Source organism: Chamaea fasciata, unplaced genomic scaffold (assembly GCF_029207755.1).
Source record: "Chamaea fasciata isolate MVZ Bird 193981 ecotype frontalis unplaced genomic scaffold, bChaFas1.0.hap1 SCAF_2, whole genome shotgun sequence".
NCBI lineage: Eukaryota > Metazoa > Chordata > Aves > Passeriformes > Sylviidae > Chamaea > Chamaea fasciata.
In genome coordinates this window covers 61,748,309-61,754,938 of record NW_027094087.1, presented here as the reverse complement: position 1 = coordinate 61,754,938, position 6,630 = coordinate 61,748,309, and positions in this window count along the sequence as shown.

The following is a 6,630-nucleotide window of genomic DNA, read 5'->3' as shown; positions in this document are numbered from 1 at the left end:
AGGAGAAATTACCCTCACCTGAGCTTAAAATGTCCTAATTTATAACTAGTCATCTTACACTCCTTTAATAAACAGCAGAGAAAAATCAGGAACTTTTATACTGAGTTTATTCTGTCTAAAAGCAGGTAACCACTCATAATGAGATGAATCATATCTTGGAAGATCATAATATAGTCAGGTTTTCATGACTAGGTGCAATGTAGCTAAATATATCCAGTTTGTGATCTGACAGATATATTTGGACACTATTTGTAAGCCATTTCTAGTCTCTGAGATTTAAATACATTAATTTATTAAATCAAATAAACATAAAGCAGTTTGCTAATGACTTTTCTTAATTTTGTAACTGTTTCCTGAATGCTACCAGTTTTCTGCTCTTCACTCATATGGACAAAATTTTCTTTACCACACCGAAATTGTCTAGAGCAGGGAGAAAGGGATAAGAGGGAGCGTTCTGGGGCCCCTGGAAATGTCCTCCTTCTAGTTATGGGAAAATATAAGTGAGACCAAACATAACTTGTTTCACCATCTCAAACAATCTTTAAAGCTCATCTTGAAGGAAAAAAATATATACATATATATTTAAGAAAGCTGTTGAGGGTGAGATGATGAGACCAGACTATCACTGTCCTGCATGCCATTACTTAACCAGTGGGAATTTAATATTAGCCTTGGTGTTTCTAAATATATCGATCTACTGGAATTTGAGATCACAACTACAGACAGTAGTGAATTTTTTTCAAAATATTGCAATTCACTTAAATTCTGTCACTCTCCCATTGATTTTAACAGTGTCAGAATATTGTATGTAACATTTGTTTAAATTTTCCTTTCAAATTTTCTAGCTGAGGAATTATCTGGAGTTGGAACAGTTACATACGTCTTGCTAGCATAGCTAAGACTTAAATTACCATGTCAGGAATATGACTATTACCATGTGACATCTAAAATGTATTATAAGATAATATGTAAAACAATGTAAAAATAATATTTCATTTTCATTGTATCTTACCATTCTTTCTTAGAAATCAAATCCAAAGCCATATGATACAGACTGCACAATGTTATATATGATCTTCAGTGACCAAAGTAATACCCTGGAAACCAAACTTTATGTGTCTAGGAATATATTAAAATAATAGTTCAACACAGCTTCGGAGAAGTGTGTATTCTATATGTTTCTGTTCTGGAAAACTGGCAGGTACCTTTTAGTCCTCTTATTCAGTATTACCTAGTGTGTTAGGGAATGCAGGGCTGAATTCTAAGAAATTAAGCTGCTTCACAGTGTGGCCACACAACCTAAATAGAAACGAATCCTGTGTTTCATTTTGACAGTATAATCCCAGGGGAAAAAAAAAGAAAAGAAAAGAAAAATATTTTTTCTCCTCCAAGGTATTTTTGGAAGACATTTCTTGCAGTTACATAAAAGTGGAGTCTGTATTTATCAAAAACAGTGCTAACACAATTAAATCAAATTCGCAAATACTCAGCTTGAGTTATTGAAATTTAATTAGAAGTGACAGCTGTGTCTGGTCTTTGGACAAAAATATGCATGGAGTTTTGAGTAAGAATAAGAAAGGAGGAGGTGAGAGAAAACTGCATGACTATGCTTTGAAAAAGGTACTTGGGAACAATTGTGTCTTTTTAGCTCAACAACCTCCTCTAGACTTCCCTGCCCCAATTTCTATGTTCATATTTTTGGAGTAAAACCTTAAGTAATAAGGTTATCACATATATACTAGTGTCCTCCATGTTATACAGTATCAAGTCACTCTATCTAATCTTCATAAAATATAGAATTAATATATGTAAAAATTCCTTTATGGTTAATTTAGATAAATACAATGGATACCATGAGGAACCTTTGCTATTTTTCTGGATTTTTTCTACTTTAGAAAAAAAATAATATCCTACACCTTAAAAAATTAGCATGGGTTATATTCATGTCAAGTTGATATTGAATCAAACTTGTGTTTCTCAAAGTATAGAATATGAATACTTTTAATAAGGCTTCAGTCATAGAATGATAAATTCATTGTGACAAAAGGCACATGCTAGCCTGTGGTGAAAAAGCTAATGTCATTCATTTTATGAATGGATGGTATGCAAGAAATCTAGAATGCAATTTTTATTTCTTTAAAAGGTTATTAAAATGACAGTCAGTGTTTAAAAAAAAAAAAAAAAAAAAGCAGTCAACTTTTTTTAGGTTTCCTTTATGTTGTAGTGCAGGGAGTTAAACAATAGGATCCTAGTCGCAAAGTTACCTTTTCTAAGAAAGTATCTGAATGTTCATTTAATGAAGGAGATCCATTCTTGTACCTTAACTTCAGAGTGTGCAAAGCCTAATTCTAGCTTCTAGTTAATTTGTTCATTATTTATACACTGCTATTTTAAGAATATGATGCCATTTTAATGTATCTTGATTGTCTATCATGTAGACATTATCGTCTTGAAGTCAGACACACAAACCATTCCACAGGTCTGAGACTCCAAGGAAGTGCCACTTGAGACTTTATCACACTCAGGGGCAGCACATCTGTCTAAATTCCTGATATCCTCCCAAACACTTTCTCTGGTCTATATTCTTTGTCTTTTGCAATCAAAGGGCAGATTGTCCTTATTTTATTGGATAAACAACCCAATCACTTAATGAGTTTTTGTGACTTTTTCCTGGTGGTGTGTACTTTCTCATGGTGTTCCTGGCTTGCTACTTCTTCCCATTCAGAGAAGAGGACTATGCTCCTATTCCTCTGAAGAGGTGCCTCTTGTCACTTCTGGTGGAAGCCCACAGAAGGGATTATGTGGGAAGGACAATCGTTCAGTCTTTCAACACTAAATCTCACTGAAGCAAATTTTCTCTTACCTCTGGCTCAGTCTATAGGCACAATGGAAACAGAATCATTGTATCATAGAATGGTTTAAGTTAGAATGGATCTTCAAAAATAATCTAGTCCCAATCCTACTGCAATGGACAGGGACATCTTTTACTAGACCAAGGTATTCAAAGGTGCTATCCAACTTTACTTTGAACACTTCTAGGAATGAGGCAACTACAACTTCTCTGGGTACCCTGTTTCAGTGTATCACCCCAGTTTCAGCTGAATCTGGCACTCTTTCACTGAAATTACAGGTATGTAAGAACTGGGATGATGGGAGAGGCAAGAGCTAAAATCGAAATCTTAATTCCTTTATAGTGACAGTTAAATGTATCCTTCCTCTTGCCCATGTGACATCTTGCTTGAGACACCAGGTAGTTCTAATGTTAGAACTAGGTGAAGAGGGCTTTTAAAAGTTTGCTGTGCCTTCACCACTGAATGTTTAGAAGAAAAATATGCACATGTCTGAGGCACGGTGTGAGTCGTAAGCCTGAGGGCCAGCTTCTAAGATAAAGCTGCAGAGTAGTTATGATCATCCTTATACAGCCCCTGTACTGTATGTATTTACCATCAAAAAGTGTTGTGAGTCACTAATTTTCAAACCTGCTTGCAGCTGGTAGAAGGTGAATCCCAGGCAGTTCCATGGCAATGGTCAACAATCTACCTGTAGGGCTGTGGACGTTAATGGAGCTGGTGCAGAGCACTGCAGAAATAACCAATTTCCTGTGAGTATTGGGTAGAATACTAGTGTTCTACACATACATTTTTAACTTTCCAAAAAAAAGGAGGAGCTTTTTTTTTTAATTTGTTAGGTTCTGTGGATTTTGCTATATTAAAGGTAACTCAGCTTGCTAGCTCTGTTCTTTATATCTTTTACTAAGACATTGTTTCAGAAGATATCCGTCTACTAACGATAAAAGAAGACTATTTTACCAACTCACATAGGGCTAACTTTTAAGCAGCCTAAACCTTGCAGCTTAAATCCAGTGTTTTATGTCAAAAGATACAGGGTAAGTCTGCAGATTAGCTGAAACATTTTTTGTTATTAAGAAAGGTTTGCATTGTACTTCTAACCTTGTAAAGTGTTCAGTATTAAAAACCCAAACATATACAAACCATTTTACTCACTTTTTCTAACTAATTTGCCTTGAAACAACTTTTTCTAAATTAAAATTTTCAGAAAAAGAGAAGAAATGAGCTAGCAAAAGTAACTATCATTAATATTAAATTGTGAAGCGCTTTTTCTCAAGATTCATCTGGCTTGAAATATGTTATGAACAGTTCACTTCAGAGGGTGACTGACCTATTTTATAGCTCAAGAAATACAAAATATATATAAAGAAAGAATTTTTGGTGTAGTATAATGCTTTCAGCTAATGGGCTTATTAAATTGAGTTAAATTTAATATTTATTAAATAGTGAGGCTTCTGTGCTTATTTAAAAGTCTGGTTGAACATGGTTTTTATTCTTGTTACAAATAAGGGTACTAAAATTTGCATTTTAACAATCTTCATACTTGTCAGAGAATTATTTCCAAATAATGATAACAAAGATTAAATTTCAACTAATCTTGTTTCCTCTATTTTTCTGTCTGAATTTTTTTTTTCTACATATCATGCTTGTTCTGGCATAGATTCAAATCTATTTTATAGGCTAAATGGAATGTCTCATTTTCTTATTTTTTAAATGTGATTGTGAACATCTGATTTGAACCACAAAATATGTGGTTAGACTGAACAGAAGGTCAGAAATCATTACTGACTTTGGTAATCATTGCAGAATCTGGGCCAGACTAGCAATTTTGTAAAGTATTTGTAAAGTACTAACTCAGTAAAGTCAAAGTTCTTTTGACTTCAATACAATTTGGATCAAGCTTTTGGGGAATGTTTTGTTTTGACCTAGTAATAGTGCCATGTGTTAGAGAAGACACCTAAGAAGGATTTTGTGAAATAGGTTAATAAAAAAAGAAAATGTTAATTTTATGCGTATTTTAGATGTTAGCACAATGCTAGATATCAATATTCTCATTCATGTTACATGGTAACTTGCTGCTCATACAACTCCTCTTAAAAATCACAGAGTAGCATAAATGCACCTGCTTTAGCATCTAAGGTAATTTTGAATTTGATATTCAAGGGAATTTTCCAACAATACACTGATTGAAAGTATTAATGAAGGACTCTATAACTTGCTAGTTAACCTTGCAAACTAAAGAGCCTGTGAGGCTGGGTACCCTCTGAATATCCTGAATATTGCTTAAAGTATCCATAGTCATTTTCTTGAAAGAAAAATAAAAGATGCCCCCATCCCCCAAACCACACACAGACACAAACACCTAGGGAAAGGAAGAGTATCAGAACTTCCTATTTGTGAACAGTATTTTTGTGGTTTTAGCCCTGAAAAAAATAACTGGTGTGACTTTGCCCTCCAGACAGTAAAGGACTCAGACATTTTGTCTTACATTTCAATCTGCTCTGCACTGCTGTCATTCAGTCGCTTAAATTTCTAAATTGACTGCTGGAAATAGTAGATATGGATTTATTGTCACTCTTCAACCTTCCCTGTTTCAATAGCGGATAGGTTTGATAATTATTAAATAATGGGCAATATATGCTATTTTTAGAGGGTGTGGTAAGGTTTGTAAAGGAATTTGGGGATTTTGGGGGCTGAGTTTGTTTTTGTTTGGTTGGTTTTTGTTTGTTTGTTTTGTTTGTTTGTTTGGGTTTTTTGTTTTTGTTTTTTTCCAGTTTCATTTTCCATTTAACTATTCAGTTGTTTTTCAGATAAATCAGTTAATTCTCTTCAGTGTTATCAGTTGCAGTGGAATACATCTTTTTATAATCAGCCTAGCTAGTCTTTACAAAATTATGACCCATATGCTTAGATGTACCATGGTTAAAACTTGCTTGGTCTGACTTCCCTATATTTGGGGCAGTGATGTCCAGAGGCAATATAGTTCACAATCATTTCAGAAACAATGTCAGTGTTAAGAGAAGACCCATAATAGATGCTCTTTCTGGGTTATCTTTTTTGTATTTCTGTAGCACAATAATTTTTTTAACCAAGCTGGTCGCATTTTTTTAACCAAGATGGTTGCATTTTACAACTGAAAACTTTGCTAAATATTTTAAGCAAATACTGAACAAGAGTTTTCGTTTCTTTGAAAACCATTCTTAAGCAACTTGTTATCAGTCATTGTTAAAGTATTTTTAAGCTACATAAAGAAAGTAAATTCTTAATGTGCTGCATATTACAAAATTATTAGAGCAACTATTGAAACATTAAACTAATATCAGAAGTTCAGTCTGTATATATGTATAATGCATCATATTGTATTATTAGAGTTTTGATTATAAATTTACATAAATTCAAGGTAGCACAATATCTTTAATCAAAAGCGATATATTTCCTGAAGTTTCCTGTTTTTATGCAGCTTCTCTCAAGGCAGATATACATGCAGAACAAATACGCTTTATTTCCAGCTGACATTTAAGACACACTTTTGCCTTTTGTATTTTTCTGCTTGAATAAAACAGTTACCCAATAAAAACAGAATTTTTTTAATCTCAGCCTTGCTGGGTTTCTTTAGAACTATAACTGAAACTGTCAGAAAAATGAAAGTAATAAAAATAGCAAACTACAGATAGCAGAGTAATTGGTGTTGGAAAAAAAGTAGAGAATGAAACATTTTAAAATACATAGCTTATAAAAAAATATATATAGCAGAGGTGTTAGCCTGTGTCTTTTTATAAAA